The following is a 25,736-nucleotide window of genomic DNA, read 5'->3' as shown; positions in this document are numbered from 1 at the left end:
GTTCCCATCTATACTCTGTACTTAGCACGTAGGGCCCCAACCTGGCTTTCTGAAGCTGTATATCACTCATTTACTCCCAAGTCTCCTTCCGAGAACGCTGTACTGCGCACTCCTTTATCCTGATTTTTACCTCTAATCGTTTATATATACATTTCTCTTACTAAGAATGTACATTGTAGATATGTGTTCTGTTGGAATGTAGGTCATGATCAGCTAAATATGTATGAGTAACTGATCTTCTCCTGAAGTTCTTTCTTGCCTTTTTTCATTAATTCTCATTACTGTTGCTTTAGAAAAATTAGTGCATCACCCAATGACATGGATCAGATGCACTCATACCCCACCCCTGTGATTCACGTAGTGTCTCCATATATTATTCTGCTTTCTTCATTCATTCTACGCTCCATGGAAGATAGTCATTCACCCCCTCACGGACTCAATAACAACAGCAATAATAATGAAGATAGGGTGTTCTGTGTGGTCAGCGAGTAGAGCAGCGAAAAGAGCAACACAATACAGGGTCCACACAGACCAAACACAAGCTGGCAAAGGGAAAAGAAAACATAATTAAGGCTATAAAAGTCACATAAGGAGGAATGAGAATGAGATTAACACTTGCATATATAGGGGATCCAAAAAAAAGCATCTTTGCAGAGTGATACATAAACAAAGGCCTTGTAAAAGTGGGACTTCCACATGTGAAGGGAGAGAGAGCATTCAGATGAAGTATGTAGTTCCTGTGTGTCCAGATGAATATGCAAACATAATCTCTTAATTCACAGAAAACGCTCAGAGTACTGGTCCTAGCCATAGACACAGACATAGTAAACTATATTATAGAGCTTAAATTAGAAGGATTTGCTGGTAAATATGACATTACTGGATTAAGAGGTAACATTAATTTAGAGGTGAAGTTACCAACCCAGGCTGAGGGGACAGCACATATGAAGTCTTTGAAACTTAGAAAGTGATACATTCAAGAGATGGAAAGAAGAATGACAGGACTGGATTGTGGAATGGAAAGAGAGCTGTGGTTAAAAACATAAACAGCTTGGACTTCATACTGCGAGCAGTGTAAAAAATTGAGAGGTTTTGAGTAAGGAAGTTACTGTGGGCACAACAAACTATAATATAGAGAGAGGTCAAACCAAAAGAAAAAAAAAGTCAAGAAGAAGATGGCAGCGCTAGTCAGGATGGAAGATAATGAAAGACATGACTAAGGACCATAATGGTACATTAATAGGATGTAGGTATGATGGCACCATATGGTAGTGGATATGCTACATGGTAGAGCAATGATACCATACAGGTAAAGGATGTAGTTGTGCACAGTAGGGTGGTGGCTATGAGGACACATAATAAGGTGATAGCTATTATGACACACAGTAGGGTAACAGGTACAATAGTACACCGCTGAGTGGTAGATACAATGGTACAAGATAGGGCAGTTGCTACAGAGACACACCATATAGTGGTATGCTGATACATAGTAGAATGATAAATGTCACGAGTCACAGTAAGGTGGTGATGGTACATACTGAGGGATAGAGTACAGTGGGACATGAGCATCACCAGAACCTTCTGTACTCAATTTGAAGTGGCCACAAATATCAATGTCAAACAGAAAATTGGATTTATAAATCTAGAACTGAAAGGGAGGAGTAAGGTTAAAGATATAAAATCAGGTGGCTTGGTGTAGAAGATATGTGCAAGCATGTGGACTTTAAATAGATTAGGGAGAGTTTGGAGGTGGGAAACACAATAACAACAAAGACTCAGTTCTGTAGAAGTAAACACTAAGAAGAGAAAAAAGCCAACCAAGGAAGATTCTGTCTCAATAGAGGTAGGATCAGCGAGGTCAGAGAAGAAATGAAAAGACACATGTAGCGAAGCTGTGAAGTGACTGTTTCATGCGAAAGGAAGCAGCTGCCATTACCCCCAAGCTGTTGTGAGTACAAACAAGATAAGCACTGACCATTGGATTTGTCAACAAAGATGTCATCGGTAATCTTTGCAAACTCAAGTCCAGTTAACTGAGCACATCGTAGCTTTTATATGAACAGCTCTATGTGAGACCAGGTGGTAGACACATGGAGGTTGGAGATCTAGACAACTCTGTTCAAAATCTTTTGACAAAAACAGTATGAGAGAAGTGGGACCGTGTTTGGAGGTGGCAAAGGCCAAGGAAGAAGTCTTACATGACCAATCAAACCCAAGCACACTTGAGGTTCCGTGATTTCATGATCCCATGATTTCAGCTCAGGAATCCTCAGCCTGGCTTCCCCAGAGCCCAAACGAGTTCTGCTTATGTTTACCAGGCTCTGGTTGTACAAGCATTTTTTTCTGACCTATTGTTTCACGTTTCTGGTCTCAGTAGAACATTCCTGAAGTTTCCCATGTGTGCGAGTTTGAATGAAATGGCCCCAACATGGCCACAGGGAGTGGCATTGTTTGAAAGGATCTGGATGTATGGCCTTGTTGGAGTTGGTGTGACCTTATTGGAGAAAATGTGTCACTGGGGATGGGTTTTGAGGTTTCATAAGCTCAAGTCAGGCCCAGTGCCTCTTTCTCTTTCTGCTGATTCAATTGTAGAACTCTTAGCTACTTCTCCAGCACCATGTCTCCCAGCATGCCAACATGCTTCCCACCATGACAATAATGGAGTTAATCTCTGAACCTGTAAGCCAGCCAATTAAATGTTTTCCTTTATAAGACTTGCTGCAGTCATGCTGTCTCTTCACTGCAGTAGAACACTGACTAAGTCACCACGCTAACAGTAATATAACCTTCTCTTCAACTCACCTGGACCGTGGGAGCTCCCAGAGACTGAGCCACCAACCAAAGAGCAGACATGAGCTGGTCTGAGGCCCCTAGCACTTATGTAGCTGAGGGCTGCCTTTTCTGGCCTCAGTGGGAGAGGATGAACCTCATCCTGCAGACACTTGATGCCCTAGGATTGGGGTTACCAGGGAGGAACCCTCTCAAAGGGTAAGGAGGGCTCTGGGGGGGGGGAATTCTGTGAGGGGGGACTTGGAAGAAGGGCATCGTTTGGGAAGTAAATTAATTAATTAATTAATAATAAATTAAATAACCCTTTATAATGTAACCAAGCCATTAATTCCATTAACAACTACTTTTGACTTTGGAAACATTAACTTCATCTGTCCTCTTCCTCACTGAAATGCCACCACCTTCCCTCTCACCTGGACCCACAGTGAACATTAAGTTTCAATGCGCCAAAGTAGTGCTCATTTAGATAGATGCTACGGCGAGCCAAATATACTCATTTAAACATCAATAAATCCGACCTCCACCTGAGCTCATTTGTGCAGATGGATTTGAGGAACATCAGGGAAACCCGTTAGCTTTCAGGATGTTATTAAAGAGGAGGAAGCAACAGCCTCCACCAGCCGTCCCTAAATGTGATCACTTTCAATTTGCTCAGTTCAGCAGGTAAATGATTCACAGATCTGAGGCTCAGAACAAATCGTAAAAGGAATTTCAATGCTGTGATGTTCCATCAGGAGCCGAGCGTGCACTCCCACACCACCCCGAAGAGTTAGTCTAGATCGTCTGGACTGGGAAAATGTGCTCGTACCCCAAACCAAGAAGATCTGCTTCTGTCACCAACTGGACCCAGCATTCTTCAGCAAGCAAACGCCACCAGGATATTGATATTTTTCATTTCTGCACTGAATCTAAGGGCTTTAGGACACCCACTGTATATAACACCACAACAGAACAAGATGCGAAGTCGATTCTACAATCAAGATGCTGGCTAAACTTTCTACAGTCCAGTATTGGTTGATTCAGAGCGAAAGGTTTGCCCTAAAATTAGGTCATTAGTGTTCAGAAAACCAATACTTATATAGATTTCCATAATAATATCTCGGTTTCATGACATTTCAAAACGCAGGCCCTGTAAACATTTTCATTAAAGACTTTATCGGGCAGTTTTATTTTTTAACCTAACAAATGAGTAACACCAGAACTAACGAATATGCTGTCTGCTTATCCTTGCTACAAACATTCATCATCTTAAAATAATATGGTGGGTTCGGAGAGAAGTAACCTTCTGTTTACTCATGTGTGTAAACTAGGAGCTGAGCTGGGTCCTATGCTTCACTGCAGTAATTTCTGTACATCCCATAAAAGAAAAATGTTATTACTGCGACCAAGCAATCAGAATATGGGCTGTCAAGTGATTTGGCCAAGGTCACACACCTAGCAAAAGCTGAATCAAGATTTGGCTGATTCTAAAGCCCATATGTTCCTCTCACACTACTGGGAAGCCTCTCTCACAGACTGACCCAAAATACATTATAAGTGAGAAAGGGGGGAATTAAAGCAATGATTTGTGAGGTCTACACTCCAGAACAGTCACCTTTACAAGAAATAAATCATGTTACCACATTGATCTGTGCCAGAGACTTAACTTCTCATTTATTCATTACACAAAATAATCTAATTATTTCAAGTCACCAGAGATCACAGAATCACCGCTTTGGTGCACCGAACTGCTCACCAGTAACCTTAAAAAGCTAGCCAAAAGGCTTAGGTTATTTGTGGAAAGGCTGCAAGTTTAGGAATCTAGGAGAATTCACCCACGGCCTGTTGTAAAACGAGGAGTCTCTTCCTATTCCAATCCAGAAATTTCACAGACTATAAACGGCCTACATTGGCACAGTTTTTATCAAGTTTTCTCCAAAGAGATATTACATCAGTTTTACTTACCTCATCCAGAAAATGGGAAGAGGTGGGGAGGAAGGGAGGGAGAGAAAAGAAGAAGTGCTAAGGGCTGCCTGCGTATAATTCACTATTTTCCTCTGTGTTGATATGTTTAACCATCTCTAATAGACTTCACGAATGCTTTCCACATCCAGTTTCAATGGTCTACTTGCTGCCTAGTATAGCATATAATCTTTTCCAAAAGTGGTATTGATCTTGTTAAGTCCCCCCATCATCTAGACTTTAAGCATCCCTCAGCAGCTTCATTCCTGTAGACAAGCCACATGGTCTTTTATACAGCTGCCATTAGAGAGCCGCCTGTTACAATGGGCTGGAAGGCGGGAGGATAATGGTTTAATGTGGCAAACACTTTACATATATTTTCTCTAATGAGGCTCACAATAGCCTTAGGAGCAAAGGATCATTAGTCTCACTTTAGGACAAGCATAATACATTATTCCTATGCAAAGTAGAGAAACTGAGGCTAAAAGAGGTTAAGTACTGGTACATAATTCATTTGTGCTCCTCACAGACATTCAACATTGGCTCCTCCCTTCTATCCATTCTTCCCTTGTTGCCCATCACCCTCAGTTGTTTGGGTTTTTTTGGGAGGTCACTGGTTTGTCTGTCTGGGTTTTTGTTTGTTTGTTCTGTTTCTGCAGAGATCTTACGATGTAGTCCTGGCTCACCTGGAACTTGCTAGGTAGAACAGGCTGCCCACCAACTCACAGAGGTCCAGTTGCCTCTGTCTCTTGAGTCCTAAGATTGAAGGTATCTACAGTGCCCAGAAATCATGGAAAGCTGTGTGGTTAGATGGGTGTTTCCTCACTTGTCACCAAGGATAGTGCCTAACAGTGCCTAGAATCCCGTAATGAGATTTAATGTGAGGTGAAGGACCGTGTTTTCCCAAAGCCAAAATTTAAGATCCTAAGAATATGTCTAACTTTGTCCTAACTGAATGCCAAGTGTTCTTTCTCTCTATGTGTCTCTCTCTGTCTCTGTCTCTGTCTCTGTCTCTGTCTCTCTCTCTCTGTCTATCTATCTGTCTCTCTATCTGTGTATGTCTGTCTCTCTGTCTCTGTTTTCCTCTGTCTCTCTCTATCTCTGTCTCTGTCTCTCTCTCTCTGTATGTCTGTCTCTGTCTCTGTCTCTCTGTGTGTATGTGTTTCTCTCTCTCTCTCTCTCTCTATCTATCTATCTATCTATCTATCTATCTATCTCTCTCTCCAGCTTCCTAACCCTACCTGTTGCCCTGCCTTCTCTGACATAATGGCCCCTCTCCCTTTATTCTCTAAGTTGCTGTTTGCCTGGATATTTTATTGCAGCAACGGAAAAGTAACTGTCGGAGATGCCTTCCCTCTTCCTTTTCTCATGGTGCCTCCTTGACCATTTCTCAGGGATGACCTTGTATTAAAGTTACTCATATGCGATCACTCTTCTCAACTGAGCTATGAGCTTCCAAATGCAGTCAGCCACATGTTTACCTATGCTGTCATCCCTCTACCTCCTCCAACTAATAGCCGTCAGTGTGTTACCTCCTGGAAACTGGGTCCCTACCACATGTTCTGTGAATAGAACTGACTGGCATCCCAGGCAGCCATTCTCGATGTTAAGCCATTGAAGGTAGAGAGCAAAGGAAAGTGCTGGCCGAAAACTACATCTTTGTCCAAAGGCTTGATGAAAGGGAAAACTGAAAGAGAACAAGTACCACTCAGAACACATCTCTAAATAAAACCAAGCATTTGGGTGCTGTCAGAGTGGAGCTGCCGATCCTATGGGCCATTCTCCACTGGGGAAGCCAATGCCCTGTGAAGCTTCTCTTAGGGAATGGGCTCATTTCTACCTTGCTCAGCAAAGAGGGTTAGGGAGCTGTCAAGAGAATGTCCTATGGAGTCCCACTTTAAAGGGACACAGTGGGGTGCTTTTTGATATAATAATAGAAAGATCTACAGCATGCATTGATTGACAGGAGCATGGAGGGGTATCTGGTAAAAGCAGAGATCCTATGAGCCCTGAAAAGTCTAATGCAGCATACGAACAGGTAGGACAAGGCTGAAGAATGATGGGGAATGATGTGGCAAAGGGTTAAAGGCAAACTTGGCCTTGGACCTTTGCCCGAGAAGAGCTTTCTCTGTAAGGTAACTCAGCTGTCACTCCTAAGTACGCAGGATACCCCAAAGGGAACCTGTTTTCTTGCCCTGTGCTTCTGTCACAGAGGATGCTCAAGGCCTTGGGAAGAGCAAAGACCTGCCTGCTATCTTTTATGATCCCAGAAACATAGCATGTCCATGGCAGAGGGAGAGAGGGAGCCAGTAGAGGAAAGACACCACCCTCACCCCCTCCCGACATTCACACGACCTGATTGTGTCAGCGCCACTTGTCCCCCCATCTGTCACAATGTCAGCTCCTGCTGAGGCCCTGGGATCCACAGAGGTTGCTCCATGTGTCGCCCCATTTATCTTTGCAGGCGGCAGCACTGATGGGTTTGACAGTTCTATTTGTTATCCTGCAAAGCAGGGTCTCCACTCCTCAAAGCAAAGGGAAGAAAAGTCAGGCATGGAACAGGACTGAGACAGAAATAGGCACTGGGAGAGATTTAAAGGAGGTCAGTAATGTTGGCATCATCTGATGGAGATCAGAAGTAAGGCAGGCCATTGGAGAAGCAAGCCCTACACTTGTGTCTTCTGGTAGATGGCTGGAAGTATGCGTGCAGCGGTGTGCGCGAAGTATATGGAAGTGTATGTATGTGTGTGTATAATCAACACATTCTCTACAAACAACATGGCCATCAGATGACAATGGTTGCCTGCTATGCCTTTGGAGAACTAGCTCTTTTATTTTCTGGCCATCATAGTAACACTTCCCTCCCATCTTCTCTGTGACATGTCTTCAAGGAAGGGTTTCAATGAGATGCAGGTTCTCTGCCTGCTGACACCCCAGGATGTGCTTTAACTTTATGACTGTTCATCACTGGTGGTACTCAGAGTGCATGATGTAACTCTACAGAGTAGATGTTGGTCCTGGGATAACCTTGCCCCACCCCCAAGCTCTAGCTAGTCAGCAAACTGCCCTCAGGAAGTGGCCCTGGAACCTTAGAAGCAACACTCTGCACCAAAGACTGATACCAAGACGTCATGTGGACACTAAGACTCAACACAGAGAGCCCCTAGGGATAAGGCTACTGCTCTCTCTAAGATAATCATACAGTGGCTATCACTGATTGTGACCCCTCTGCGCACCAAGAGCTTTACATTAGGGGTGCCATTTAATCTCTGTAATAATTACACACAGCACAATTACTGTCACTATTCTATCGACAGATAAACTGAAGTATAAAGTGTGACTTACCCTGTGTCTCATAGCATGTCATGAACCAGGGCTTTGAACCATATCTGACTCTAATCCCTAAACCATTAATCAAAAAGAACACTGCTTTCCAGAATAACGACAGAAGTGCAACCCCATCCCTCCACTAAAGTGATAAACCATCCTAATTTGCCTGGGGCTACCCTGGTTTTAGTACTAATAGCCATGTGCCCCAAGCAGGTCATCCATCTACAGTATAATTCAACACACACACAAACACACACACACACACGCACACACGCACACGCACACACACATCTGGATGTTTAATTACTCTCATGAATACATAAGCATATCCATGTTAGAAACATTTTCTTTGTACTATTAGTGAGGAATCCAGGCCCAGACAGGCCTTGGTGTTTTCACACAAGGGGTCCTCTTTCTTAGCTACCTTTCCTACAGCACCTGATGCTAAGCCTGACTGTGCTGCTGAAGGACACAGAGAGACTCGGAGGTGAGAGCCATTGAACAGTTCGCTGAGCCCTCCCACAACAAAGTGCATGTTGTTATTTATAAAATTTTGACTACTTGTCAAACAAAATGTGACTCAATGTTAAAAGGTGGACAGCTGTAGTTACCAGATAATCGGACACATTCTTTTTGTGGCTCGGTTGCTGATTCCAAATCACTAAATATCTCTGAGATGGGGGTGGGGGAGGGCTTCTACGGAATCCCGAAACAATGGGTGATGCATAGAAAAGGTGGAGGAATTAATGCCATGCTTAGCCAATATTTAATTAGCAAGTAGAGTCCTAAAGGATCACGAGGCATAAATAAAATGTAGGGAGGGTACCTACGTACATAGCAGATATTCTAATGGATATTCATCATTAGGCTTTTATCATTATTACTATCAATACCAAAGCCATCTGTAAGTCTCTGTGCCCACCAATCTGACTCTCCTTATTGTTCTTGCATTGAGCCTCGAGGGAAGAAGTCAGAGGGCTGAGTGGCAGCATCTACACCTCGGAGCAGCTTGGATGGGCCAGCTGAGCTGGTTGCAATTCATTTGGAGACCTGAGTGATCTTATTTATCAAGGTGACAAGAATCAGCAGGCCCTTCATGAAAGCATCAAGTGCAGCCAGCAGAGGGAAGGGGCATGCAGGACAAGGCAGAGGCAGGGGAGAGCAACGGAGACCCCAGAGGGGAATTTAGGGCAGAGCTTAGGACAGCCAGGCATGCTATGTTGCCCTGACCTTACTTAGTTCAATGCCATTGAGTGGACATAAGTAATCATGAGTACAGTAGCTGCTGTTCTTGATGTCTGACTGTATTCAAACATTAAAGCGAGGTTTCACATACAGAACGCACCAAGCCTCTCCATAAGGCACATAAATATCTCAGGACAGTCATGCTGGCTTGTTCAATGTCACTGAGCCAGCAGCGGGATCTGGACCTAGGGACTTCTCCTGCCAGAGTTCAGGCTCTCTTTTCAAAGCCCCATGACCTCCGGACAAACAGAGCATTCCCCTACTGATTCAATTCAAGTTCGTGTAGCCTGAAGTGGAGAAATACCAACCACTGTCTTGGGGAGTATGTGTTTTACAGTTTCAAAGGGACAGACCACAGATGCCTGATCGTGGGCCAGGTACTGTGATCATCCACAGACCTGACTTGTTCCAGGCTCCAGGACAACCTGAAAGGTCTTCAGTGGGAGGTGGCCGGAGACCAACAGGCTTCCCCAAAATGTGATCATCTCTGGAGCTTTTGGTAGATTAAAAGTGCTAACATTTCAAGGCTACTGAGCCTCAGAACATTGTCCTTCTCCGGGTACCTGAAGGAGCCTTTCTCCAGCAGGCAGTGCTGAGGTTCCCTGACAGTACTCCTGCTCAGAAGATGGGACTGGGAAAAAGTTGAAAGGAGATCACAAAATGGGCCCACGGTTGAAGAAAGACTGAGAGACTGAAGCCTTGCCCTCTGCCAACAGAGTTGTCTCCTCAGCCCTTCACATCTTTTCTTTTCTTTTTGACACTCACTAAGTAATTATTTATCATCGCCTCTAGAGGGAACTCATAAAGTGAAAATGTGGGATAATCTTGTAGCCATAAGGGATTGGTCATCAAAATAACATTATTCCCATATTATGGGGCATTGGGGACATTGACATTGTCAGCAAATATTCATACGACATCCTCTTAAAGCAAATATTCTTCCAAGCATACTTCATCTGAGTGTTCACTCTTCCAGGCCAGCAACCTGCAAAGCCCACCAAGCAAGGAACAGCTAAAGTAAGATGTTCCTGTCCTGTCCCTCCCTTAACAATCACCCCTAGCCCTGTGGACCCAGGCCGTGAGTCGAATGCCGCTAAATGCATATCTACATGATCAATTTTTTAGGCCTGAAGCATGGCCCATATTAGTGGTGAAACTTGAACGTTACCGGCTACTGAACTGGAAAGAGATGTGATGTGACAGGAGGAAAAAATTCCTATTCACATGAGCAGAAAACTATCGTCTACTTTTAAAAGGAGTGCTCTTAAAATAACACTGGAAATCCCACCCTAGCCAATCATCCTTGGCAAGGGGCACAGAAGACAGAGCCAATGTCCACACAAAGCCTCCCATCACTGAAACAACCAGAACACAAAAGCAATGCTAACCTCTGGGCGGGAAACCTGCATCGCCACTGCAAGACCACATCCTGCTTGAGCTACCTCTCTACCCGGTCATACCAGGCTTGCTTGGAGCATCTAGCTCAGGCCCACTGGACTTGAAGCAGTGTGGAACTCGTGTTCTCTACCACATTATGTCACAAAGTTACTAAGCCTCAATTTCTTCAACTGTAAAATGAAATTCCTATCTTTCCCGCAGACCTCAGAGAGTTGTGCAGAATTTGAATTTGAATTTGAATTTTTAAATTATAAAACTCTGTCAAGCCAAAGGAAATAACCTTCCTTCACTGCAAATGGAGAACTCCGTAATAGCTTTTAAGTTTGGGGACAGATACAAAGTAGTTCACCCTGGCAGACAACCCATGTCTCCCTCCCCAGCAGGACAGGGACAAGAACCCTGGGGTCGATCACTCCTGTGTTATGAAGTATATTATCAAACCTGTTGAGCTGCCTGCAGTCTGTGCAGTGTGCCCCAGGTTCCCAGCTTTTTGAGCTGTCACCCACGCGGACATTTCTGCTCCTATAAGTAACCATCCATATAACTATAAGTAACGCCAATAAAACTCATTGGTTCACCAAGTTGGACATGTGTGGACATCTTAGAGTTTCCTTGCTCTGAAGAGACAACCTGACCACATCACCTCTTCTAAAGGAAACATTTAACTGGGACCGGGTCACAGTTTCAGAGGTTAAGTCCATTATCATCAGGATGGGAAACATAGCTGTGTGAAGGCAGACACAGTGCTGGAGAGTTCTACACCTTGATCCTCGGGCAGCAGAAGGAGACTGAATACCACACTGGGTGTAACTTGAGGACAGGAGACCTCAAAGCCTAACCCCATAGCAATGCATTTCCTCCAACAAGGCCACACCTACTCCAACACCTAATACACCTACACCTGACAGTGCAACGCTCTATGGGTAAAGCATTCAAACACATGAGTGTATGGGGACCATACCTATTCAAACCACCACAATGGAGTACTACATGGATTTATGTTGAGATCTCCGGAGGAGATAGGTACAATGTAACCTTCTAAACCTGCATGCTCTTCTCAGTGTTCCTCTGTGGTGCTGCAAACCGTCCCCAGTACACCTATAGTATCTAACACATTGAGTAGCAAGAGCTGGTTTTATGCCTTATAAGACTAAACATTTCTAGAAAGGGACCCAGGCCTCTGTGTTTGGCCCATCAATAATGACAGAATCCCAACAGGTACTTGATAACTATTTGGTGATCTGAATAGCTCTCAACGGCAGTAAATCTTGTTTCTGAGGAGTGAGTCTGAAACATCCCAAGAAACCATTTTCTTATTTCACCCTAGCCCAGAAGACATACCCTGTGTTCCCAGACCAATGAGTTCACCTAAGGTTCATGGTGCCCCACTCACCACTCCCTCTATGTATTACCTCTTGTACATTATTATTGTCTTATATGCACAAACATACTATGAATTCAATTAGTGTTGTATGCATGTATGTGTGTTTAGCACTGAATACTTAAGATTGGAAAATTTAGTGGGGTCAGGTGGTAATGCATGCCTTTAACCCAACACTTGGGAAGAAAAGACAGGTGGATCTCTATGAGTTAGAGGAGAGCCAGGTCTACAGAGAGAGAGTTCTAGGACAGCCAGGGTTATACCGAGTAACCCCGTGTCAAAACAAAGAAAAGGTTTGGAAAATCTATCAAAGCATCTAAGGAAAACTGATTCACCCTCCTTCAGCAGTTAATGACTGCCTGTGGCACTTTATCTGGGCCAGGGAACTTGTAAAAATTTCTCCATCTGCATTAGCATGTCAGCGAGAGTGGTCATTGTGTACGTGTTGTGCAGACAGTCATATTGCTCTTCCCTCTCCCTCTCCTTCTCAACCTCCCCTCCTTCTACCTGTCTTGCAAGCAAGCTCATTCTAGCCTGCCAACAATATGAACCACACGACCCTCAATTCTACAAATCTATTACCATGTGACAAATCACCCCAAACTTGGTGGCTCAAAACAACAATTATTATGTTATACCTGCAAGTTAAACAGGCCTAGTAAAGACAGCTCATGTCTGCTTCGCCTGGCATGGGCTGGGAAATCTCAAAAGGTACAGTGACACCATTGGGAATAACTTGGCATCTTGAAGTGGGGTGATCCGAAGGCTTACTCGGTCATTGCAGTAGATGCCCCTGCATCTGGTGGTTGTATTTATCATCAGTTGAGACCTAAACTGGAATATTGACTGGACCTCTAACTATGCCCTCTCTGTGAGGCTATCAGTTTCCACACACTATAGGTGAGTTCCAACCACAGTATCATAAACAGAGGGGGGAAAAAGCTGGGCATTCTCAAAGTTAAGCCTAGGACTTAACCCAGCATTGCTTCTGCAATGCTCTATTGGTCAAGGTAGTTGCAAGGACTTGCCCAGATTCAAGATAAAAAAAAAAAAAACAAAACAAAACAAAAAAAACCAAAACCCTATAGATGAGGGATTGCAGAGATGGCACATTAGTTATGAGCATTTGCTACTCTTCCAAAGGACCACGTTCAGTTTCTACCACCTGTACCAAGCAGTTCACAGTCACCTATAAGTACAGTTCCAAAGGATCTGATAGTCTCTTCTGGACTCCATAAGCATTAGCAGGTATGTATGTATGCATGCAAATACTCAGGCACATGCACATACACATAAATCTCTAAAAATAAAATCAATATATTTTTAAAGAGACATAGATTTTAAAAGTTCAATGTCGTAAAAAGAATACATGGTGTGTGTGTGTGTGTGTGTGTAACCATCTTTAGAAAATACCATATGTCATACCCTCATATCTCTAATAATAGTCAACCATCCTGCAGACCCATAAGTAAGGCCCATTAGGTAGACACACTTGCACAGCAGCCAACTGGCAAGATGACTATAAATGTATGAGCAAGTTGGTGCTGGCCATGGAGTTGTGAGCAGTTCTAGATAGTTGTTAGCATGATGCATTATTAGTTTTCTTTGTGATTCATTTTACGCAGATGATCTTGGCTCCACCAAGCACTAATAAGAAAGCTGCTTGAACCCCAGTAAGAGAATATGTATGTCACAGGATTGCGAATTCTCAACCTGCAGTGGCATAGTGGGTTTTGCGTGCCTAGTAAAGTGTCGCCCCCGTATCAATGTACACTCATCACCTCCTCTTCCTCACACAGTCAAAACTGCAATGGAAATCATTTCTCATTGCTCCCTGTGCTGCATAAACCAAGGTCACAGGACCTGAACTGGGTGTCAATCTCAGCTTTGCCTTGTAGAAGGTGACTTTCAAAAATAACTCTCCTTACTAATCAATTAAACTAGGGAGAATTTTCAAAATCACTCAACTATTCCGGCAGAAGTGATAAAGGGCAGGACAAGAGGTGAACTGTATGATCCTCCTAATGAAAATTTCAAGGAGACTTGGTTCATAGACATGGCAAAAATCCATTCTAAACAAAAACATCAGCTTTTCCCTGTGCCTTGGATATTAGCCAGCAATGAAGGAGAGATTGACCTGATTTAGGGTTGGTTACACAATATGAGAAGTGATTTTGTTTCTCCTTTCCATAGACCTAGAGCTAATAGCTTGGCTTCTGTCCCTGGTCAACAGAAGAGAACACTGGGTCTGTCCCCTTTAAAGTCTGCAAGTGTTCGAATGGAATCCTGCTTATATTCAACTTCATGGGTGCTTTGAAGCTGCCATTAACATAACTCAAGCAAAGTAAGAAACATATCATGCTCTGAGAAAATTCAAACGTAGAGGATGGCACTCTTCATCCTCTAATTGCCCGATACCCTGGCAGTACCAACGTGGGATCATGTTTACAGTCTTACTCATCCCAGGGCTTTAGGGCATGAGTTCACTCTTTCCTTGTACAGTAGAGCTGTGTGGCAAACAGAGCAAGTGTTGACTTCCTGATTCCACAGGTGAGGAAATTTCATGATTTAATCAAGTCACTGAAGGGTAGCTATGGTGTCAAAGAGCTCTCAATACTGAGGCATAAGTGAGAAATCTACTATATGGTTCTTCAAGGGAATTTGAATATATTTAGACTGCAATTAAACCCAAAGACATGTATTTTGAACAAAGCAAGTTTATCTTTTGATGTCTAAATGATGGAGGGTAGATTGTAGAATAGGAGCATGGAGATAGATGGACAGATAGGTGTTAATATTGTTTAGGATGGGTTTTTACATTAGAATTTTACATACACAAAGGCCATGAAAGTGGAGAAGTGGGAAAACAGCACTGAAAGAATGACAAGGCAGTGCACTTTTCTCTTATATATAAATTCTACAGCTAACTATATAACAGGAAGGCAGAAGAGTGGTTGTTTGAGAGGAGGAAGAGACCAAGTGAGGAGGGAGGTATGAGGCAGGGCAATAAGGAAAGTGAGAAAAAGGAAGGTATAAAGATAGGTATGTATAAAAATCTCATACAAAACTATGTTGTTTCTTACACCCTTTTAAATGAAAATGAAAAAAGTAAATAATGTCTTTTGATAACAACATCACCATTGAATAACTCTACTGTACAAAATCAAAAGATGAGCTTCTAAAACTCAAACATTAAAATTAAATACTTTGTTTTCTTCTTAGGCCCACACCAGAAAAGGGTTTTGGAAGAACAACAAATAAGCCATCTCACTGATACAAAAAACATCAGAAAGAGCAAGTGAGGCTAAGAGCTGACAGGAGCCACCATGATTATCCGGTCCAACTTACCATCACCTGAGCTGGAAAATAATAGAGCAAATTGTGAAGTCAGAGTCACTGGCCGCCTTGTGTAGACCACAATAGTACCAAAGCACGAAGGCTTCAGTTCTCTTGGCATCCCAAACCGTAGATAGTCAGACTGGAGAGCTTCCCCTCAGCATTGATCCACACATAGTCCACCCTTTCCTGGAGTTGATTACACAAAAGGGAAACAGACTGGTGTTATTGTGGGCTATTATTTTAGGACATTTTATTGAACATACAAATTATTGCTCTCCAATGAATTTCTCATGAACTGATGCTTTCTTGTTCTGTAAAAGCCACCATATTATTTAAAGCTAAAGTCCCAAACCACTGGGACTGTGTTTTCATAATAGACACTCAACGAGTCTGAGAGTAAGGACATAACAAGAGCTATATTGTTGATCTAACCTTAAGTGGGAAAACTAAAACATGTCAAGGGGAATTATATCAACTTACAGCAGCTTAGGCAAAGAAATGGCTGTTTTATGACCCCAGGGATTTATCAGGAAAGACTCTGTTGTCGTGGAAATATCAAACAATCATAAAAGTATTATCACTCCCTTAGCATCTGACCTAAGGAAATAGAAGCTGGTTCTTCCTGCACTGTAGACCTGGTGCCATTCTGCCCAAAGAGGTTTCCACTGCTGTCCGGTTAATGCAGACTCAAATATAGAGTAAGCTTTAGCCTTGATCTGATGCCCACATAACAATCTTGTACCAAGTATCCTCTATAACCCTGTCTGATACAAAGAAATCTTCTTTAATTGCGTATCAATACGTCAGGTGGCAGACTAAGCCCTCCAGACTCTTTCCCATCCTCAGATGCAGAAGTTTTTAGTTTCTAGCCATTCTTGCAGTTGGTTTGCGGTTCTGCGACCGAGTTCTGGCCAAAGGAAAATGAACAGAAATGTGGACATTTAGAAGGTTGGGTAGAAAACTGCTTCCTTAATCATCCTCATCCTCTTTTCTTGCTTATCAACTGGAGGAAACTGAAGACCCCCCCACAAGGTCACCAAAAACAAAAAATTAAGCTGGTGATGGTGTCCCTACACACATCTGTGCCAATATAAACAGCAGGATCAGAAGTTGACGGTCTTGTGACATTTTCTTCTCTAAGCCGAGACCAAAAAAAAAAAAAAAATCAGTAATTTGAACATTAACCAACAACAGCAAAATAGAACAAAAGAAAAGTCACTGCCCTTGTGGACGTTAGTGCTTTGGTGCTTTTTCTGTCCAAGATGGAATCCATTGTCTTTCTTGTGATTGATCAAAAGCACAGCACTGCACAGTCTGGAGGACTTTCTTCCCATGGACTCCTTAAATTGTCTAGTTTCTCCTCATAGTCTCTTAATTTGAAATATTTCCCTTTGACTCATGATGCTCCTAAGGAGATAAATTTAGAATGAACACCTAGCATTTGTTGAGCGCACACCACATGCCAGAGGCATTGCTAACATTTTTACAGCCGCTCTCTGAGATAGATGCCAATTCACTAGTGAAGAAAGGACAGCATACAGCATCTACCTGAAGGCCTCCCGACCCAGAATTTACTTGGCCAGAATGCAGGCCCGTCCAATCAGACACTAGAATCTGCTGCCCTAACAGCATTACATCTCTTGTGACTTTTCTTCCTCTTCAATATGGCTTTGGATGCTCACTTTTCTCTGGTTTGTCTATGACTATCTCATAGTAACCATTTCCTGGAGACAGAATTTCAAATTGGTTATGAATGAAGTTACTTTAATTATGTGACAGTCACCTCTCTAAATGGGCCTCTGAATTGGCCCCTATTCTATTACCCTAAGCTCTACATATTTATAAATGTAACTCAAGTTCTTTTAGTTATGAATTCTTCAAAAGTCTGAACTTTTTTCCCAAAGGCTTAAAGCTTCTTCTAGCCCTCCTTAATGACTTAAAGGGAAATTTTCTTTCTACTTCAAATTTCAAGCCTGCTTACCTTCTAATACATATTCAAATATAGCTATTATAAGAGCAATAGGATTATTTGACATCCTAATTTCCTCAAACCTTATTTTAAATGCCTTCGTCCAAAGGGATGGTGCCAACAGCAGCACTCACACTCCTGGTTAGTTTAAGGACCATCCAGGCAGCTCATCTGATGTGAGTCCCAGGGTTTGACTCAGAGGAATATATTAAGGCCCCAAACTAAACCACTGCCTGAGAAAATCACACCACGTCACCTCTCCCCACTGCCTCCAAATGTATGTGCAAACACACACACGCACACATACACACACAAAAGGTTACTTGTTATCTTCATTTTCTTCTGCCGCCTACTGAGAGGGTCAGAATGGCTAGAGCAGCTTGTAATTCATTTTCTACATAGAGACTTCAGAATAGGGTGGTTTATATTATATGTCAGGTCTAAGTACCTAGTCATTTGGAAAAGCATCAGGCTAGGTGTTACTGTGAAGGGATCTCATAGATGTGATATCATTGACAGTCAGTTTAATTTAATAAAAATAAAAGAAAATTAGCCTCAATATGGATGGAGTCCAGCTTATCCATTCAGTTGAAGATTTTAAGAATTAAAACCAGAGTTTTCCAATAAGGACTTTTGTCTCAAGACCAGCATAGAAAGTCTACCTGAATTTTCATACTGCCAGCCTGACCTACAAGTTCAAATTTCAAACCACAAGAAACAATTCCTTAAAGTATATCAACATCTTAGTTTTGGTTTTCTATGCCTGTTTTTCTTGTTTATTTGGATTTTTTTTTGTTTGTTTGCTTGCTTTCGTGTTTTGTTTTGTGACAAGGTCTCACTGTGTAGCTCACACTGGCCTGGGACTTGCTGTGTAGACCAGGCTAGCCTTAGAACTCAGAGATCTACCTGCCTGTGCCTCCCCTCCCAGTATTAAAGGAGTATGTCACCACACCTGGCTAACGTCTAAGTTTTAATTTTTGTTGGTATATAATGGATTTCATTATCATACACACGCATAGATAAAATCTTTATACTAATCCTTCATTACTTGAACCCACTCCCTCTCACCCCGCTTGGCTGCCCAAATAATCCTCCTTCTGATTCCTCATCATGTAAATATAAGATTTTGTACATATGGGTAAGTTCTGGCTTGCATATAAAAGAAAATATTTTTATTTTTCTCCTCCGTTATCCTCTCTGTTCTCCCCCCACTTCTCCTTAGTCCCCCCATTCACCCCAAAATTCCCCACCTACTTTCATTCATATAGATTGATTGATTGGTTGGTTTCACCAATAAATCAATGTCTTAATAGCTCTCCCTAACATACATTATATAACAGTATAAGCAATAAATATGTATATATCATATTGTATCTATTATATGCATATGTTAGATGTTAAGTTTTTTCCCTCCAGAAAACTGACTGATACATAGAAGAATCATTAATAATGAAGACCAAACAACCAACACTGGGCCATTGGGTGCAAACCAGAGTATGCTGTTCCCCTGGGAAGACCCCAAAAGCCAGGTAGAATATGACCGGAGAGTGAGAAATGCTGGGTTGGCAAAAAAGACAGCTGGATAAAGACACGATCCTCATTCCCTTTCCCCTATAGTGGTCTCCAGCCTAGAATAAGCTCAAATCATTTTTTTAAAAAAGGTTTGTTTGGTTTGTTCGGTTTGGTTTGGTTTTTAACCTCTAACATTAACATGGGACCAGTCACCTTAGTTGTTTTCTTAACACAATGTTGTGTGGCCTGAAGTGACTGGTGTCCATGTTACTATGACATAGACCGAAAAGTGAAGGGTTTGGAAAAGACATGGGAAACCAAATGAAATTGTTAATCAATCCTCTCTCAAAGGGGATACTCCAGGAACAAGAGCCCGGCACCCAGAGGCTCAGCCTCTGGAGGAGAGGGCTGAGTGGGCCCTGCCTTGCAGGCAGCTCTGATGAGCTCCACCACCTACAGTGATCTCAACAGCTCATCTGACACTCTGCACCTCCTCCTCCTCATCTCCTCACATCTCAATTAACATGTTAGCCCACCAAGGCATATGGAAACTGTGAAAGCTCTCTAGCGTGTCCAACAAATACTTCCCACAGTGAAATCGTATTTACTGAGCATCTACCCTGTTCTTGGCATTGCAGAGCAAGAGCACAAATATAGAGCCTCTGACTCTAGGAAACACAAATCACATCGAAGCGTTGGGATAGCAATCGCCTCGTGCGGCATTCTAATCCTCTTACAGATCTATTCTGGGTCAGCCTACATTAACAAATGCTGAAAGCTCCAAACTTGATTTCCTCTTTTCTTCCAAACTTAGCCCTGTGAGTTTTCTTCCTGGCTGTGGAATCCAAAGTGAAGATTAGTTCTGGAGTTTGAATGAAGGCCACAAAATAACTTCAGAGAAATGGTACTGGAGCTTTAGTGTGTGCAAACCTCTTCTGTTGTGAGGAGCACAACACACACACGCGAGCATACACACACACACACACACACACACACACACACACACACATTTTAGTTTTTTCAGGTTCCGTTCATGCGATCCAGTACTTTTAAAATACATTAAGAACTGAAAAAAGACATGAAGACTCAAGTAAGTTGCCCCCTACCCCACCCCAGCTATAAGTATAGCATTAAAAGCGTCCTTTTGAGAGGCCCAGAGCTAGAAGGGCAATGCTTACGATCCCTTTAAAACACTTAATTCTACAAGACATAGCTTTGAAAATGGTCTTAGATTTTCTTTCAGGAAGAGAGAATTAAACTAGAGCCTAAGATCCTGATGGAGAGACATGAAACACGGGGCCAAAGCTTTATTCTCAGGTGTACATTCAGGCGTTTACTAACCAAGGTCTGGAAGCATTCAGGGAAGACCCCAAGGATTGAAGACATCAAAATGAGACCATGCGCAGCTCAGAGGGGCAGAAGGTGCTGTCATTTATTAAGTACACTGATGACTCTTCACCCTGGCCGACCCATTTTCACGAAACAAGGAACAACTGGCGTAACAACCCACTCCCCCTCACCCCATGTCATTTCTGTTAAGCTGTGCTTTGGGTCTTGTTTTAGACAAAGCCAGCTTGACCACCTCCTAAGCCTCAGTCCATACTGGTACTTTCAAAACTAAACCCAGGGTCATCTCAGAGACGCCTTTCATAAAGAGAACAGGAGCAAGGTGCTATTGTAGATCGCAAACCAAACACTTTGTACTTTCTGTCTGGCGGCAGAATACTACACACACACACACACACACACACACACACACACACACACACACACACACACACCAAAAATAAAGTTTGTTTTTTAATTAAAAGCAAGTTTCTTGTAATGAATCTTTGTTTCCTACAAAGGTCTCTACACCTCTTCCCTATGAATCAAATCACCATTTGTGCCTTCAGCAGCCTCCCTTTGTTTCTCAGGAGAGATACCCAGTCTTCCTCCCCCCCAGAATTCAGCTAACTTACCTTTCCTCCAAAGGATACACAAGGCTTCCGCTTCACAGAACGCCCTCAGCACACCACCAGCCCACTCGCCCACTCCTGTTTCGCAACAGCAGAGTCCCTTGAACTCTATCAGAAATGATACAGATGTAATTAAACCTGAATTCTAGTCTCTCCTTATGACAACTCCACGAACAGTTAATGATGATAAAAGAGTCCGCCAGCTGCCGCCTGACATACCAATGTGAGCTTCTAGCACTGGTGAAGATGGAGGGTGAAGGGCAAGTCCCTCTGGCCCCATTTCAATCTGCCTTTTATCTCAGCTAGCTAAAAAGTAGCACCGACTTTGGGGGAATTTAGAGTCTTTCTTCTCTCCTCTTAGAGACTGGGAACTGACAATTGAGGATAATTCAGTGTCTGTGAAGTAAATAAGAATGCTTCCGGCAAGAGTAACTGAAGCTTTATCAGCAGGACCCGTGTTTGGAGCCAACACAGGAGCGGCAGGCAATGCTGCCCATGTGAACCCAGAGCAGAAGACCTTAGCCCTCAACACGTGGGAGCCACAGGAACGTAGCAGAGGGTAAAGAGGGAGCTCCATCCAGGAGACACTGTTGCTCTCAAAATTAACTTTGATGACATCTGCCCCCTTTTATTCTGTATTCTAGCTTTAGCCACAACTAGAATCCAGTGCAATAAAAGGGCCATGGATGAACTAAATGCACCCCAAAACAAAACAAGAATCAGAGAAGAGTCAGGTATGAAAAAGGGAGATAGGTAGGGGCAGAAGAGACATAAGAGAGGGTGGGGAATGAAGTAGCATTACATATATGTTTGAAGTGTTTTTAAAACCAACCTAATATTTTTGTGTGCCTGCAAGGAGACCAAGGCTTGGGCAAGGCATGTGGCAGCAGTGACCAGAGAAGAAATCATCAGACTAGGAAGAGGAGAAGGGAGGGAGGAGGCTGCTCAATGCTCACACCTCTAAGCCACGTGCTGAGGCTTCCCGTGATGCTGTCTGTTTAGCAGTTGTTGTTTATGGGGTATAAGGATCCATTTAGATAATTCCCAGAAGAAAATGACTCCTAAGCAGAGGAAATAAGTGTTCGAGATCACTTGTAATCAAAGAAATGCAAATACAAAACAAGAAGATAACATTTGTACCTGCTGAACTACTAGGAATTAAAAAGGAATTCTAATAATCAGCAGGAGTGGTAAGGGGGCCCATCTCTCACTGCGGGAGTGCTAATTGGTACAACCTTTCTCCTGGTAATTTATAGCAAAAGCCTTAAAAATATGCATGCTTGTTGGCCTACCAATTCCCCATCTAGGAATCCATCCAAAGGCTGTGAGCAACAGTTCAAGCAAAAACTAAGTACAAATGTTTCATTAATATGTTATCTTCTACAAAGAAAGTACAAAGACAAAAAATGTGATTTTATTTTGTTGCATAATTTAATGATAAATAATATATTGCTGATAAGGAAATATATTTCATACACCTTCCCCAGCTAACATTATTATCAAATTTAACATTTTAAGGTTACTGTTATAAAATGAACTAAAAGAAAATATATATATTTATTTATCAGCAGTATATATTTATTTACTTATATAAATATATATTTATATATATGACAGAAATCCAAAATTATTTAATTGAAGAGAGATCACGATGTACATTATTTCTATGAAGACCATTTCAGTGAATTTTTCTATACTTTTCAAAGTCCACAATGAACAGGTAACCAGAAAATATATGCAGTGTTTTCAAATGTACAAATAAGAGATGAAATGTATTTTTTTAAACTTTTATCTGTTGTTTATTTTATGTTGAATTTATTCCCATGCCATAAGTTTTTGTTTCCTTTCCGGGATATCTTTCGCTTCTGTCTGTGCAGCCTTCTCTTCTGGCTTTGGAACAATCTGTTCCTTTTCAGCCAGGATCATCTCAATGTGGCAGGGGGAGCTCATGCATTGGTTAATCCATTCTTGAGCTCTGTAAGTTCATTAGCGCACCCTAGGTCCTTTGTTCAACAAATACATTCAATGACTAGAGAATCTACATCTAAACCATTAACTCTAGCATTACTCTCTGAATTTTGAAGCATGTACAGTAAAAAAAAAAAATTAGCACCCTTTTTAGGCCACTAACCCTGTGTCCCCCACATCCCTCCCCACCCCCACTGTTTATCCGGGTGCACCTACCAACTTCTTCATTATATCACCAGAGTAGCACATGTTGTCCTTTAAAGTTACATCTTTCAGACATTTGATGGCTTTTTGAATATGCAAACCCTTAGTGACCTGGGCAGCTTTAAGGGTATTCTTTAAGTGAACGTGAAATCTGGACTTCTTGATTTGCATGATTTTGTAGGATTTTTCTGGGTCAAGAGATTAGTGAATCCTCTTCACAGGTCACCTGAGGCCACTTGTAGCAAAAGTGCATTATTAAGGCATTTTATAGCAAAGGAGCCTCAACGCTGGGTGACTTGAAACAGTAAAAGTGTATTTCTCATCAACTTGCATATCTACTGCAAGCCAGCCAAAGACTCGTCCCCACATTCTTCCACTTAGGGACAAGAGCTCATAGAGCCTGCATCACCTAAAACATTACTCATCACCTCGGTAGCTAGAGAAGAAAACACAGGAAGTTACACAGCAGATCTTAATGACTGACACCCAGAGGTAATCTGTGACACTACTCTACCATCTCATTGGACAGAGTGGATCACAAGATCGACTTTTCTTAATGAAGTCAAAGAAGTGCAATACTCCACGTACCTTTCAAAAGAAACAAGAAACATCTGTGAACAGAAACATTTCACTATTTAAAAAAATGTTATTTTTTTCTTAGGAACTCATTAGTAGTCATGCTAAAGGTCTTTTCTTTGCACTTCATTAGCAGTGAGGATGTGACATTGTATGTCGTTCAAGTGGCCCTAAACTATCTAATCTGATGTTGCTTCCTAATTGGCATTTGTAACTAGCTGTTCTGAAGTCACCACTAATGCAAGAAAGAGCATATTTGAAAAGGTTTAAGGTGTGCATACATACACACCTCCACTACACAAAGGAGAAGTACTTTTTCTGCAGAACCCATCCAATAGCTAAAAGAATTCAAGAATTTCCCAGCCAGTATTCAAAACAGAATAATCTAAACAAGCAACATTGAATATCTCCATTTTTCCATTTATTGAAGAATAAAGTGATGGGGGATAGGAGTGACTGCCTAAGCTTACAGGCCCTCTTTTTATTGGTTCCTGCCCCTTTCACCTTATTTTCCCTAGCCAATCAGGGCCCACAAAGTCTATATAAATTCTTGGGTGCCACCTTTGCATCAGTCTGGCTCTTGTGCCAGAGTCCACAGGACAGTGAATTTGTTGACACAGCAAACTAGACTTGGGTAGGATTTGTTCTTTTATCTGTCATCGTTGCTGTATCTGGGGTGAGTAAATACTTGTTTATTTCTCCTCAGGAAAAGTCAGGCCACACAACTGGCACCCAAGCAGGAACTGACAGGATCGAAGGTGAGTCAGGGAGGAGTAGATGCAAGCTCTCTACAAGTGGTTGATAAGACATGCAACTGAACTGATCTGACGGTGGACCTTCAACAGAGGCAATGTTGATATAATCACCTTTCTCTATGTGATCCAGGATGCTATGCTCCTTACTGTGTTAGCTTCATGCTCATTGAATAATAAGACATGCAACCAAACTCAGGCCATCTGAGAGTGAAGTATCCTTGGAGGAAACTCTCGGGTGATCTTCTTCTTCTAAGTAGTATGGGGTAGCGTGCCTCTTGCTTGAAGATTGGGGTTGCTACATGAATATAGGAGTGCCCCAAATGACTGGTGGACCAGAGAAGACTTTGCTACCTCTGAATATAGCATAGCAGGCTATGCAGCAGTTGCAGAGTCTTTGCAGTGAGTGATAATGCACATAGCTGAGCTGAGCTGTCTTCCCAAACAGACCTGCCCAAATGAGGGAGGAACTATAAGGAATAAAAGATGCTATCATCTGCACTAGCCTCTGGCTTGGCATGGAAAGTAGTGGAAAAGGAAAAATGAGATGGTGGTATTGGCCTGCCATTTCTTATTGGTGACACAGTACAAGGGAAAGAGAATACCAATTAGACCTCTATCAAAAAGACTTTCCCGGGATCTTAAGACTTAGAATCCAATGGAAAATCAGAAGAAGGAAAAGAGGAAAAGTAAAGGAAGATACCACCTTGGTTGGTCTTTTAATACAAAGGACAGAGAAATCCATGAGCCAACATGCAAATGGGGACCTTCATCATAAAGTGGTATAGGAAAATATCGGTATCAGAAAATAGCCTACTTGGGGTTGGGGATTTAGCTCAGTGGTAGAGCGCTTGCCTAGTAAGCGCAAGGCCCTGGGTTCAGTCCCCAGCTCTGAAAAAAAAAGAAAAGAAAAGAAAATAGCCTACTTTAGAACTGACTGAAATAATGGGGAAACCATATAATCAAGAGTCAAGCTCCTGAGAGGGAAAGGCATGGTAATGGACAGGGTCAGTCTGCGCTCTGTGGAAATAAATAAACTGAGTAATATAACTACTTATTCCCCCTTGAGGCAAATGCTGCATAATATAAGGAAATTTAAGGAAAAAAATCAGTCTCAGATCACGTAGTCATCAAACACGCCTAGTTATCAATAACTGAGGTTTCCACTAATAGCAGAGAGCATAAGACAAAAGAGGAAAGAGGGGCATTACTGAGAGAGCATGTGAAAGGTGGTGTTTGATGCCCAGATTATAACACTGTACTTGTCAGAGAGTTAATAAAATTATTTCCGAAGAACATGGGAACTGGTTATGGAGCCTTAATGTTATGCTGAGCCCTATCATGGGACACGATCTTTGTGTAGGAGAAAGACT

General features: G+C 42.3%; 1 long non-coding RNA gene across 6 annotated transcripts in view; it reads right to left on the bottom strand.

Moving 5' to 3' along the window:
* LOC120096293 (uncharacterized) overlaps positions 1–25,736 on the bottom strand; it is a 160,366-nt gene that overhangs the window by 63,980 nt on the left and 70,650 nt on the right. For 3 of the 6 annotated variants that reach the window (XR_015635563.1, XR_015635564.1, XR_015635562.1), the window contains exon 2: positions 15,434–15,610. This is a non-coding gene — a long non-coding RNA (uncharacterized LOC120096293). Of the gene's footprint in view, positions 1–15,433; positions 15,611–16,021; positions 16,832–20,866; positions 20,972–25,736 lie in introns of all 6 variants that reach the window. The other 3 variants (XR_015635566.1, XR_015635565.1, XR_015635567.1) reach the window with 2 other exon arrangements.

The sequence above is a fragment of the Rattus norvegicus genome, chromosome 13 (genome assembly GCF_021556685.1).
Source record: "Rattus norvegicus strain SHRSP/BbbUtx chromosome 13, alternate assembly SHRSP_T2T, whole genome shotgun sequence".
In the NCBI taxonomy this organism is placed as follows: domain Eukaryota; kingdom Metazoa; phylum Chordata; class Mammalia; order Rodentia; family Muridae; genus Rattus; species Rattus norvegicus.
The sequence above is the reverse complement of the archived record's forward strand: the minus strand, read 5'-3'. Positions and strand labels throughout refer to the sequence as shown.